At 34.7% G+C, this 15,251-nt stretch overlaps 1 protein-coding gene across 4 annotated transcripts in view; it reads left to right on the top strand.

Annotated features, from left to right (window-relative positions):
* Positions 1-15,251, top strand: part of GRM1 (glutamate metabotropic receptor 1) — a 390,429-nt gene that overhangs the window by 361,438 nt on the left and 13,740 nt on the right. The window lies entirely within an intron of this gene.

The following is a 15,251-nucleotide window of genomic DNA, read 5'->3' as shown; positions in this document are numbered from 1 at the left end:
AATGCCTACTCTCACCACTTGTATTCAACATAATATGGGAAGTCCTAGCCACAGCAGTCAGACAAACAAAAGAAATAAAAAGTATCTAAATTGGAAGAGAAGAGGTAAAATTGTCACTGTATGCAGATGACATGATGCTATATATAGGAAACCCAAACATTAATCAAGAAAATTAAAGAGGACTCAGAAAAATGGAAAGATATTCCATGATCCTGGATTGGAAGAATTAATATCATTAAAATGGCCATACTAGCCAAAGCACTCTACAGATTCATGCAATCCCTATCAAATTACCCATGACATTTTTCACAAAATGAACACAGAAATAGAACAAAAAATCCAAAAATTTATATAGAACCATAAAAGACCCAGAATTGCCAAAACAATCCTGAGGAGCAAAAACCAAGCAGGAGGGATAACTTTCCTAGACTTCCAGACAATATTACAAAGCTATAGTAATCAAGACCGTGTGGTACTGGTACAAAAACAGACATAGGGACCAATGGAACCGAATAGGGGACCTAGAAATAAACCCAGATGCCTATGGTCAATTAATCTTCAACAAAGGAGGCAAGAACATAAAATGGGAAGAAAACAGTCTCTTCAGCAAATGGTGCTTGGAAAACTGGACAGCTGCATGTAAATCAATGAAACTAGAACAGTCCCTCCCACCATGCACTAAAAATACCTTAAAGACTTAAACATAAGACAAAACACCATCAAACTTCTAGAAGAGAACATGGACAAAATGTTCTCTGACACCAACCCATACAAATGTTTTCTTAAGTCAGTCTCCGAAAGCAATAGAAATAAAACCAAAAATAAACCAGTGGGACCTAATCAAACTGACAAGCTTTTGCACAGCAAAGGAAACCATTAAAAAAAAAAAAAAAAAGACAACCTATGGAATGGGAGAAAATAGTTTCAAATGATGCAACTGACAAGAGCTTAATCTCCAAAATATACAAACAACTCCTACCACTCAACAGCAAAAAAATAAACAACCCAATTTAAAAAAAGAGAGAAGACCGGAATAGACATTTCTCCAAAGAAGACACACAGATGGCTAACAGGCACATGAAAAAATGCTCAATATCATTAGAGAAAAGCAAATCAAAACTACTGTGAGGCACCACTTCACCTAGTCAGAATGGCCACCATTAGTAAGTCTACAAATACCAAATGCCAGAGAGGGTGTGGAGAAAAAGGAACCCTCTTACACTGTTGGTGGGAATGTAAATTGGTAAAACCACTAAGGAAAAGAGTATGGATACTTTAGAAAACTAAATATAGAACTACCATGTGACCCAGCAATCCGACTCTTGGGCATATATCTGGATGAAACTTTCATTCAAAATGATACATGCACCCTTATGTTCATTGAAGCACTATTTGCAATAACCAAGACATGGAAACAAACTGAAATATCCATTGATGAATGAATGGATTAAGAAGATGTGGTCCATACACACATTTTTTACTCAGCCATAAAAAAAATGCCATTTGCAGCAACATGGATGGGACTAGAGACTCTCATACTAAGTGAAGTAAGTCAGAAAGTGAAAGGCAAACACCACATCAATTATATCTGTAATCTAATATGAACGTATGGCACAAATGAACATATCTACAGAAAAGAAAAAAACTTAAGGACATGGAGAACAGACTTATAGTTGCCACCGGGGAAGGGGACGGACCAGGAGTTTGGGGTTTGTAGATGCAAACTATTGCATTTGGGATAGATAAGCAATGAAGTCCACATGTATAGCACAGGGAACTATATTGAATCACTTGAGATGGAACATGATGGGGGATAATGGGAAAAAAAGAATGTGCATGTATATATAGCTGAGTCACCTTTCTGTGCAAAAGAAATTGACATAACTTATAAATAAATTATAATAAAAATTTAAAACAAAAACAAATGTCTAATGACTAATAATACTACCACTACTAATTACTGGGGAGAGTTAAAATAAATGTTTGCATATGCTTTCCCCATATCTCCATCTTAAAATAGCGGCACTATATTTTCATTATCTGAGTATTGTCTTTCTTTTCTTTCTTTCTTTCTTTCTTTCTTTCTTTCTTTCTTTCTTTCTTTCTTTCTTTCTTTCTTTCTTTCTTTCTTTCTTTCTTTCTATCTATCTTTTTAGGGGTGCACATAGCATATAGAGGTTCCCAGGCTAGGGGCCCAATTGGAGCTGCGGCTGCCGGGCTATACCACAGCCACAGCAACACAGGATTCGAACCACATCTGCAAACTGCATCACAACTCACAGCCACACCAGATCCTTAACCCACTGAGCAAGGCCAGGGATCCAACCCGCAACCTCATGATTCCTAGTCGGATTCATTTCCACTGCGCCACAATGGAAACTACTGAGTATTGTCTTTAATGTTATTTACAATTTTTTTTTATTTTAGGAAAACTTTCTTGAACAATGTCTTCAGTATTTGTTTCCCTGAATTATAGTCTTTCTTTGAGGATTCCTAACATCTATATATTGAATCTTCTTTGGCTAGCTTCAATATTACAGTGTCTCTCTAATACTTTTTATTCTTTCATGTCTTTTTAAATTGAGACATAATTACATAATTACAGCAATATGCATAGGTGTTAATGGTGGTTTGATAAATATACAACTGTGTAATGCACTATGTAACTGAGAAACAATCACCCTGGAAAGTTTTCTCCTGTCCCTTTCTTATCTGGTCTACTATCTAAAGGCAACTACGATTCTGATTTCTATCCCCATAGCTTAATTTTACCTGCTCTTAATTCATAAAAATGAAATTATATAGATATTATTTTTGAACCATTCTTTCATACAATGTGAGGATCATCCATGTTCTTTTCATGTATCAATTGTTTATTCTTTTTAATTGCTGAGTAGTGTTACATAGTATGAATACACTAAAATATATTTATTCTATTCTATTGATGGGGATTTGGGTTATTTCCAACTCTATTGCAAAAAAAGTTACAATCAACATACGTGTACATTTTTCTGGACATAAATTTTCATTTCCTGTGGGCATATGCCTAGGAGTGGAATGACTGGATGACAAGGCAGGTATATGTTTAACTTATAAGAAAATGCCAAAGAGATTTCCACAGTGATTCTGCCATTTTATATTCCTACCAAGAATGTATGCAATTCATTTTGTGTTGATAGTCTTCCAAATGTTAGTCATTCTAATGGGTATGTAGTAGTATTTAATTATAGTCTTCGTTTGCATTTTCCTGATGATAATGATCTTGAGAGTTTTTTTCATGTATTTAATGGACATTTTCTTTTTTGAAATGTCTATCCAAATCTTTGTCTATCTGGGAAAGTTTTTTGCATTTTATTACTGATTTATAGGACTTTTTATAATCTATATTCTGCTGTTGGCGGCTTCTAATGAATTTTTAATTTCAGTTATTATTGTATTTTGCATCTCTTCTTGCTTAATTTTTATATCTTGTATTTCTTTGATCAATGTTCCTATAAATTATCCATCTTTGCCTCCAGTTTATTTCCAATGTCTTGCATCATCATCAGCATCAAAAGTCTAAAGTCTTTTTCCTGGAGGCTGAGAATCTCCTGATCACTTAGCTATTTTTCTGGGGTTTTTTCTTTCTCCCTTATCTGAGTTATAGTTCTCTGTCTTTTCATTTTTATAGGCTTTTGGCGTGGTGACCTTTTTGCAGACAATAGAGTTGTAGCCTCTCTTACTTCTGGTGTCTGCCCCCGCTGTGGCTAAAGTTGGTAAGGGGGCTTGCTGTAGGCTTCCTGATGGGAGGGACCCATGCCTGCCCACTGGTAGGTGGGGCTGATTCCTATCCCTCTGGTAGGTGGGTCTTTGTCTATGGGTGAGATTAGAGGCAGCTCTGTGCCTGGGGGGTCTTTAGGCAGTCTGTTTATTGATGGGTGGGGCTGTGATCCTACCTGGATTGTTGTTTGGCCTGGGGCTTCTTAGTGCTGATGGATGGGGCCAGATTTTCCCAAAATGGCCACCTCCAGAGAAAGGCACGCTGCTGAATATTCCCGAGAGCTTTGCCTCCAATGTCCTTCCCCCACAACAAGCCACATTCACCCCCTGTTTTCCCAGGAGATCCACCACGAACTGCAGGCAGGTCCAACCCAGATTCCTATGGAGACTTTGCTTTGCCCTGAGACCCAATGCACATGCAAGTGTGTGTGCGCCTTTCAAGAATAGGGTCTCCGTTTTCCCCAGTCCCATGGAGCTTCTGCACACAAGCCCCACTGACCTTCAAGGCCAGATGCTCTGGGGCCTCTTTCTCCTAGTGCCAGATCCCCAGGCATGGTGATTTGACGTGGAGCTCAGAACTCTCACTCCTGTAGGTGAGTATCTGTGATACAGTTACTTTCCAGTCTGTGGGGCTTCCCACCCAGGAGGTTTGGGGTTGCTTATATCACGTAATCACCCCTCCTACCTCTTGATGTGACCTCCTCTTCGTCTTCTGTAGTAGGATATCTTTTAGAAAGCTTCCAGTCCATTTGGTTGTAATTTTGTGGTTTTTATGAGAGAAGCTGAGCTCCAGTCCTTCTACTCTACCATCTTAATCCCATCTCCAGGACTTTTTATAATCTAGATATGAGTTCTTTGTTATATATATTTATTATAGTTTTTCTCAGTCTGACTTGACTGTTCTTTTTCTTAATGGTATCTTTTGAAGAGTGAATGCTCTTTTTTTTTGTCTTTTTGTCTTTTCTAGGGCTGCACTCATGGCATATGGAGGTTCCCAGGCTAGGGATCTAATTGGAGCCATAGCCGCTGGCCTACACCACAGCCACAGCAACACAAGATCCAAGCCGAGTCTGCGACCTATGCCACAACTCACTACAATGCTGGATCCTTAACCCACTGAGCAAGGCCAGGGATTGAACCCGCAACCTCATGGTTCCTAATATGATTCATTAACCACTGAGCCACGATAAGAACTCCAAAAGTGAATGCTCTTAATTTTGATGAAGTACAATTTATCTTTTTTTTTTTTGTCATTAGTTTTTTTTGTGTTTGAGTCTAGGAAATCTTTGCTTACCCTCAGGATGCAAAATTATTATCCTGTGCTTTTATCTAGGAACCTTTAAGTTTTGACTTTTACATTTGGTATTGTGATATACCTTGAGTTAATTTTTATGTGTGGTGTAAATAATGAATGAGGGTTCATTTGTTTCCTAAACAGAAATCTAGTTTGCCCAGCTCATTTTCTAAAAACTCTCCTTTCCTCATTGAATGACACTGATGCTTCTGTCAAAATTCAACTGACCACACAATGTGTAGTCCCAGTTATGAACCATCTATTCTGTTCTATTGATATATAGGCATATCTTCATGCAAGAACCATACTTTTTTGATTGCTAAATCTTTGTATAAAGCCTTAAAATCACATGTACCCGTGAACAGATGACTGACATGTATATATATACATATATATATTCCATTGTGTATATATACAGTACCTACAGTATATACACAATGGAATATTACTCATCCATAAAAAGGAATGAACCATTGGCATTTGCAGCAACATGGTTGGACTTAGAGAACATTATATTAGTGAGGTAGGTCAAACAAACACACACACTGTATGATATCACTTATATGTAAAAATCTAAAAAATAATACAAATGAATCTATATACAAAACAGAAAGAGATTTACAGACATAGAAAAAAGATGTATGTTTACAAAAGGGAGAGGAAGAAGAGGAAGGACAAATTAGGAGTATGAAATTGACATATAAACTACTATACATAAAAAATAGAATGTACTTCCAGCACAGGGAATTATATTCAATATCTTGCAATAACCTATAATGGAATATAACCAGAAGAAATAACCGAATCAACTATAATTAATTTTTTAAGAATCTAGTGGTATGGGTCTTCCAACTTTGTTCTTTTTTTTCATTATTTTTTTGGCTATTTCAGGCCTAGGGCATCATTGCATCATTGCAAAATTTCATCATTAGGTATGATATATCTAGATTTTTTTCATAGATACCTTTAAATGCTCTTATTCTCCCAGTGTGCTGAGAAACTTATCATGAATAGGCATTGAACTTTATCAAATTATTTTTCTGCATAGGTTGAAATATATTTTTTTTCTATTTTACTCAGTTAATATGGGGAAATACATTGAATTATTACCAAATAGTAATCCAACTTTGACTTTCTGGGATACAAATTATCTTTTCTTCTGTGTAATCAACATATTTGTGTAGTAACAACTTTTATTTATTTTTAAAATTTTTATTTTAGTGATTTACAATGTTCTGTCAATTTCTGCTGAACAACAAAGTGACCCAGTTACACATATACACATATTCTTTTTCTTTTATGTGCAGCTTATGAGGGACACCACTTAACCTAAGGATACAAAAAAAAGCTGATAAATTAAAATATGGGAAAGTATATAATATGCTAACAGTAACTCAAAATAAAAGTTGTTTTCCACATTTATATCTACCATTTAATTATTTTCTACTTGTTTCACTAGAATAATTACTTCCCTATATTTCCCATTTTCTCTCTTTTCTTGCCTTCTTTGGATTAATCTAGTATATTAATATGTACTATTTTTACATTCTTCTTCTGGAAGTTATTTTTTTAATTTTATTGGAATATAGTTGACTTACAAAATTGTGTAAATTTCAGGCATATAGCAAAGAAAATCAATTATATATATTTTTTTCAGATTATTTTCCCATACATTTTTACACAGTATTGAGTAAATTTCCCTCTGCTATAGAGCAGGTCCTTGTTACCCCTCTATTTTATATATAGTAGTGTGTGTATTCAATCCCAAACCCCTATTATATCCCTCTCCCCACCATGTTTTCCCTTTGGCAAACATAAGTTTGATTTTGAAATCTTTGAGTTACATTTTTATTAGATTCCACAATATGACATTTGTCTTTCTCTCTCTGACTTCACTTAGTATGATAATTTCTAAGTCCATCCATGTTGCTGCAAATGGCATTTTTGCATGCTTTTTTATGGCTAAGAAATATTCCATTGTATATAGGTACCACATCTTCTTTATCCTCTGTTGATGGACATTTAAGTTGCTTCCATGCCTTGGCTATTGTAAATAGTGCTGCAATGAACGTTGGGGTACATGGATGTTTTCAAATTGTGGTTTTCTCCAGATATAGTCCCAGGAGCCCTTGTAGCTTTAGTTTTACATTCTTTTCTGATTACCCTTGAGATTACAGTTAGTAGTCCCTGTCCTCTTACAATTTCAAATAAATCAGTATAGCAGTTTTGTCACTTTCCAAATAAGGCAAGGATTTTAAAATACTTAATTGCATTTATTTTCCATCAACTTTGTGCTCTTTGTTTAAGTCTGTACATCCTATTTTACATTATTATTGTTTTGTACAATCGAACTTATATATTGCCATATGATTTTTTCATATATTGTATTCCAATTATGCACTGAGCTGATTTGAGTGTGTTTTTTTTTATGAAGTTTGTTCTGCTTTACCTAGTGCATCCTATTCTAAGGGTTCAGCTATCTAGGAGTTTTAAGAACCTGAGTCCTCACTATTCAGTTCTTCCTTCTTTAGATGTCTTTAATGTCTATTATGATTCCTCAGTGCTATGAGACTTCCAAAAATTTCACTGATTTTCAGCAGCTTTCTGCTTAGTTTTGTATCCTATGCTTTGTGCAGCCTAAAATTTGTAAAATTTTCTAAAGGAAACCCACCAAGTGCTGGTCTCACTTTTCTTGATCTTCTCTTTAGGATCTTGGCTCTTCAAGTCATGGCTGCCTTGGAAGACTTGAACTCAGTTTTTTTTTGTGTTTATAGTCCTATGCATTGTTAAGTTTCTCTTGCTATTTACCTCTTAGTTAAAACCCTCTGCCTGGACTCTCAGTATGTTCTTCTTACTAAGAATCATAAACTGTCCCAGTTGGAAAAATAGCTTGAAGATTATCTTCTTACTTCTCTGAAGTTCTCTTCTTTCTGACTTCTTGGTCCCTTGGATTCTAGTTGCCATGACAGCTTTCCAGCATCTTTAAATGGTTCTTAAAAATATTTTATCTGTTTTTTTTTCCTGTTGTTATCAGTGAGAAAGCTGGTTTACCCCAAGGAGTTAAATCTTAGCGGGAAATAGAAGTCCACTTATACCAACTTTAATATCTCTCTTTTCTCTTTCTCAATAGGCTATGATATGACTAGGGTTTCTTTTAGACAAATGGTAACTGTACTTATAATACTATGAGAGCAATTCTATGATAATTGCCTATCAGTTTCTTTTCAGGTTTGCTGGGTGGTGACAGGAGGAAATTAATGCCTCTGCTTAAACAGAAATGATAGCATAAAATAAAATTTAGTAGAAACATACATCTAATATTAGTGCATATATCTAATATTAGTGCTTAGCAAAGCCTCACAGAGTTCTTGATTTAAGTGATCTAGGTCGTTTTTTGTTAATTACCTCCTCAATTTTAAGATTCTTTACAAAGTAATACTTTTATTGCTAAACAAACTGAGGTGAAGATTTTAGCTCTTGGCAAGTCATTTTCATCATCTCTCTCTCTCCCACTCTGTGAGAAATCAGAGCAAAATAATAAAAAGACTCACTTTAGCAATTTAACGCATAAAGTCTATCTGGAAACATTGCAGGGTATTTTTTTTCCTTTTATGTAACTTGTCTTTTTTTAAATTTTGAGCTTTTACTTTCTCATTAATAAAGATGCCTATACGTGAGAATAAACATTTAAAATATATGTCTAATAAAGATTTACTACAGAATAAAGGCTAAATTTACTACAGAATTCTGAATTAAGAAAAACTTCATTATATGAAAAATATTACTATGAATTTCCAATTCTATAATTTATATTTGATATCTCTCTTTAGTAGCTCTTCATATATTTGAATATATATTTAGAATTGTTATTTTAATCTTTCTATAGTAAAGTAAAACACATTCATGATTCCCTGACTCCCACATAATACTTTAGCTTATTGGGGTAAAACTAAAAAAGAGAAGAGGGAATTTTGCTTCTGAATTAAATGTTGTAAATTTTGTTTTGTAGTAACAGTTACTGCTTATTTTAATATTTTTAAAAGTAATAAATACTAATTGTGGGGAATTTTGAAAATGTTAGAAAACACAGAATATAATAAAAATTACCTACAATTCTATCAATAGAGAAAAACCACCATTAACATTTTTATGTATATTCTAGTTTTTGCACACACAAATACATATGTTATCTTTACTGTTTTATTTTTAATTTAAATTTTTCTGGAGATTTTATGACATTAACTATTGAGAATAAGAATTAATTTAGGAATTAGTAACAAAATAATAAGTGCTTTTGATATTCCTGCAGTTACCAAAGTGATGAAGAGGCTCAGGACTATTTCTGTATTATTTTCATGATATGTTTCTTTATTCTATTTTGTTTATTTAATAATTCAATTACAAGATTTACTGTAAATAGATGACTATTTGTCTCTTTGTATGCCTAGGAGAGACCAATTTATGCCTTTTGTCATGACATAATTTTTAAGAGCACTTTATTCTTAAAAGTAATCATTTTGCATGAAAAATTACATGGTTTCCTTTTATTTCCAAAAATCAGGGCAGGTAAAAGGGGAATAAAGTATCACATAATGAATAAATCAGTCGTAGATCCTTCTCTCCAAAAACTATGACCTTCCTACGGTAGCAGATGAGAATTAACATCAATAATTTATATAAGAAGTGAAAAAAGATCACAGGAGAGATGCAAAAATATAGTGTACATTGTAATGTGTTTAAGAACTTGATAAACAGTTTTAAATTCTGAAGGAAATTTATTCAAAATTTTGTGAAGAATAAGAATACCTTAGGTTTAGAAAACAGGTATGAAAGACCAAAACTATCTTTTTACAGTATCAGGGAGCTGCCGAAATGATAGGGATTAGTGAAACTGAAATATCAGAGAAAGGAAAACTGAGAAGTGAGCAGAGGATGTGTAGGTGCTTTTTCCTGGGGGCATCAGCCAGTTCCAGGCACTAGTAAGAGGTTGGATATCGAGACGTGGCCCAAGCAGAGAGTCAATGGAGGGAAAAGAGAAAGGAGGAGAGATCTTGCAGACTCTTGAGGATCAAGTGATAAAATGAAAGAGAGGCTTCTACCCTTGTTCAGCTTCTCCCTCAAAACATTTTCAGATATCTGCAGTTGGGCGACTCAGAAAGGTTAAAAGATAAGGAAAATATTTTCATGGAGTATTTCAAGAATGAGGAGACAGGCTAGAAAACATTTTTAGCAGTCATGTGAGGTTGGATGGATAAGATTGGAGACTCAAAGATGCTCAAACACCTGGTACAAGTTCACTGTCAAGACATGTGCCTAATTCTGAAGTTGTGGGTGACAGGAGGCCAAAAATTGAAACTAAAAATGATTGAAAACCGGCCGGAATTTCCCATAGCCTCTCAGTGCTGAGGAGATAAAGACCCTCCAGATGTGCTGTACACATCCAGATGCTCTGTTGAAAGTCTCTAAAGGATATACCCTACAACAGACTGATTCTTATTCAAACTGCAAAATAACTATGCTCAGCTCAATTCCTGACTGGATTAAGCTGATCTGTCCTCCTCTACTTAGCAAAAAAAGTGATGAAGCAACCCCGGTAGAAAGAACACCTTCTAGAACCTCTACAGATTCTTATTTTATATATATTTATAATGGCTTATCTGATAAAAAAAATATGTTTAAACATGGAAGAGTTAGAACCATATAACAACAGCAACAACAAAAGTAAATGGACAATAGAAACAGACCTGCAGGAGATGCACTGATCACTGTTGGAGGATGTTGGGAAATCAAATCATTATTCTGGGCATTAGTGAAATAAAGAAAAGACCTACCCATTTGGCTTGTATTTTCTGTTTGAGCTCTACCTCAGAGGAATTAATTAGCTGATAAGGATAAGTTCTTCTTTTAAAAAAGAAATCTAGACAAATACAGAAGGGATGATAGAATTATAATAGCATCATTTTGTGGTTTTGTAATAAAATAATTGATCTATACAATTATTGACTATCATTAATGACTGCTAAACCATTAAATGAAAGACTGATGGGGAATTGTATACTCTATACATCAGTCTGACCATATATGAATCCTCTGATCAATCTTAACATAATTAATAGAAAAACCAATTTATGTGGTGCCTCCTAATAGGAGAAAACCATCTCCAGCAATCTATTCTCTTCATACAATCAATCATGAAACTGATCAAGACTTCAGATATAACTATTAATTCATAGGAAATACAGGTAACAGAGAAACATGTTAAATGACACTATAGGGACTCAATCAGTAAGATTCATAACCTGGATGTTTTTTCAACAAGAAAATAGCAATCAAAAAGGAGGAAGGAACATCAAAAAAACTTTAAAGACTTATCAACAAAATACAATGTGCAGATTTTCTTTGGATGATGGAGCATACCTTCTTCAGATGATGATTTGAAGATTAAAAGTAACATAAAAATATATGAGCTAATCAAGGAAATTCAAATATGGACTAATATTAAAAATTTAATATCAATTATAAGGAACCATTATTAATGTATTTTAGGTATAACAATATTTTTTTCTTTTATTATAAAAATGTGCATCTGTATTATAGACATATAGGCTAAATTCTTTATGGATAGAATGACATGTTTTAGATTTGCTTTAAAATAAATAAATCGGCAGGTTTAGAGAAAACAAGATTCCCATATATATGGATTATTACTGAAGTTAAGTAATAAGGATATGGGAATTCATTTTAGCATTTTTTTCAATTTTTGTATATTTAAATTTTTTTCATAATAAAGGGTCAATTTTAAAGATGTCTGAAAAACAAACAGAATTGGAAAGAATAATAGGAATTCCCACATACTAGTGTAAACTATGCAAGCATTTTGCAGAGCAATTTGGCAATACATAAGAAAGATGAATGTGCATTCACAACAATTCATCAACTCCATTTCTAGGTCCACACCATGGAAAAGCTCTCTCATATATGTGTAAAGTCATAACCCTGCAGAATTGCTTAAAATAGCAGGATGTAGGAAACAACCTAAATGATCATCAGTAGGACATTTGATTATATTCTTGATTGTGTGGTATTTATTTATTCAGTCTAGTTTAAGTGAATGAACTAGATCTATATCTATGAATATAACACTCTGCAAAAAGAGCAAGATGCTAAATGGAAATACAGTGTGATGCCATGGGTATGAAGTCTAATAACACGCTAAATCCTACCACATATTATTTATTAATATATTTAATAATATATTATTAATATATTATTTATTAATACATGTAAAAGCATCAGAATATACCAAGTAACACATGCTAAATTTCCCTGGAAAAAGAGGGAATTAATATTAAGAATAATATACAGAGGGCTTCAAATATATCTATAATGTTTTCAAAAGAAAGGGAACCATAATAAGGCAAAATGCTAATATTTGACACATGTATGATGATAATTGAATTTTATTAAATAGTTCTCCATAGTCTCTTATTAGCTTAGAGATCTTTACAATTAAGGATTTTAAAATAGAGCCATGCTTTACACTGCTTTGTATTTATATAAAGACCTTTAATGTACTATGTTAGATGTGCATATATTAAAAGGAAGAATGGAAAAATTACTGTTTATAGAGGGCTCATATATAGAGTCAGAGCCCCATTGTCTATTCTGCTAAATGAATACTGAGAAATAAATATTTAAATTCAGATAATACAAAAAAAACGCGTTTGACTTTGGAAAGCAATCAGATGCACAAATTATGCTATTTATTTATAACAAAAAAAAAGAGATAGATCTCCTCTGCTAAAATGCTCTTGAGTGGTTGCTGTCAATCTTTATGGTTACTTTGGACAGCCGCCATATTTCCATGGTGACTGTATGGAATTGTAAGACCATTTTATCTCTGCAAAAAAAAGGCACCTCCAAACCTGTGATAGACATGCAACTTCAGACCCAGGCTGCTAACTTGACTGTGCTTACCTTTAACCTGCTCCTGACACACCCACTCAATGTCCCTAATGTTGGTGGCCAAAAAAGAAAAAGAAATTCCAGAGAAAAAAACTATTTTCTCTAGAAGTTATTAAAATTCTTTAAAAAGGAAAATCCATGAGTAAAATGAAGTTCAAGATACTATGAATTTGTCTAACCTAAATACATACTGAGATTTAAAATAGTTTTTTGTCTGTGCCTTTGTTCCTCCAATAGAGGTGTCTTAAGCTAGGATAGCATTTTGCTGTTGGGAAGTATTTTCACATGTACTATTTCAACAAACCTTCCTTGTGTATGAAAAACTGAGTCTGAAAGAGTCAAGTACACAGTTGGAGAGTATCTGGTCTCCCGAATCCTTTGTCCCAGCAATCATATTGCTACACTATAATGAGTCAAATTTGCCTATAACAACTTCTCAAGTTCATATAAAAAATAATTCCTAGCATAGAAACCAATGTATGGAAGTCTTGATGTAAAGAAAATAACACATGAAAGTGAAGTCACATGGGACTAAGTACACTCAAAGAGAGATTTCTTATACAAAGAAAGATTATTTGGCCAATATGAATAGATGGGAGAAGCTATACACACAATAAGCAGTGACTTTCTATAAGAAAGAAAAACGAGTTCCTATTGTGAATCAAAGGGTTAAGAACCTGACATATTCTCCATGAGGATGCATGTTCCCTGGCCTCCTTCAGTGGGTTAAGGATCCAGTGTTGCTTTGGTATAGGTCAAAGATGCAGCTTGGTTCCAGCGTTGCTGTGGCTGTGGTGTAGGCTGGCAGCTGCAGCTCTGATTCCACCCCTAGCCTAGGAAATTCCACACTCTGTGGGTATGGCCATAAAAAGGCCAAAAAAAAAAAAAAATAGAAGAAGAAGAAGGAAGGATGAAGAAAAAAAAAGAGAAAGGAGAAAAAAGAAAGATAGAGGAAGGAAGGAAAGAAGGAAGGAAGAAAAAGAAAGAGAAAGAAAGAAAGAAAGAAAGAAAGAAAGAAAGAAAGAAAGAAAGAAAGAAAGAAATAGAAAAAAAGAATTATGTACTTTCAGAAGAAATTGAAGATGAATCTTTCTAAATTTCTGGAGTTTCATTAAATCCATGATTTCTGCCAAAAGATTCAGCACAGATTTGGGATTTATATTTGACAAGCCGCCATATGCTGCATTTTCCCTCCAAGCTTTTAATCTGGCTTGCGGACTCTGTGGTCGGTTGAATATGTGGTTCTACAGTTGCTAAAAATACCTGAAGTCCAGCTCCTTCTCTCAGATTTTATGCAGTTGATAAAACAGCCGCTCTGGAATCAGATTTTTCAAGTCTTGACCTGTAACTTTCATAACACCCTTCTTTCATAAAAGTCTGTATGAAGAGGTCATTTGCATGTCACTTCAACATAAAATCAATGTCAGAGACTACACAAATGGCACCATGAAGGAGATGCTTTAATTTTTTCAACTATTTCAATCAATAGTTAATTAAGGTGGCTTTGGAATTGCTTAGTGTTACTCTGTGACGTTTGGCTGTCAATATGGCTGAAACTCCCAAAGGAAACACAGAATTGTCCATAACCATAACTACAAGAGTAGTTCCAAAGTCAGCTAGAGAGGCCACAGAACTTCCAGCTCCAGTCCCCAGGGGACACAGAAGTGCTGACCTGTCCAAACAAGCCACACTGTGTGCCCCTATGCTAATGTTAGCAAGTCAAGTCTCTAAGATGTCAAGATGTTCCCTGTGGTTTTTATCATCATCCGTACATCCCAGCAGATAGGACGAGCTCCAACATTTGCATGGCCCAGTGCAAAAGGAAAACCTGGAGCCTCTGGTTGAAAACATAAAGGGGAAAATAGTTGAAGGTACTAAAACAAAGTCTTCTCTTTTCTTCTATAGTCTCCCTCTTGACCCATCATGGTATTTTTCATTTGCATTTAATACTGTACTGCCTTGTACTCAGTGAGCATGTACAGACTCTGCAAGGAGTAGCAGCTCCAACTCTGGGAGGACACGTACATGCAGCCATCACGCTGCCAGGTTTCCCTCCAGCCAGTCACTGGTAGAGTCCACGGAGAAACTGAACCGGGCATCTCCCCTTTCCTCATGCCTCTTGCCCCCAGCCAATGGTAGATCAGTGACCCCCAAAAGTATTGCAGCAATGGCACAGGGACCTGCAAGGGACCTGCATGGAGGATGGGCAATAGGCTCGCCTATGCTGTGTTAC

Source organism: Sus scrofa, chromosome 1 (assembly GCF_054392235.1).
Source record: "Sus scrofa isolate SSC_HxYL_T2T_F1_AM1 chromosome 1, Sscrofa_HxYL_maternal_Yorkshire_Landrace_v2.0, whole genome shotgun sequence".
In the NCBI taxonomy this organism is placed as follows: Eukaryota; Metazoa; Chordata; class Mammalia; order Artiodactyla; family Suidae; genus Sus; species Sus scrofa.
Note: the sequence above shows the minus strand (reverse complement) of the source record. Positions and strands in the feature narration are given on the sequence as shown.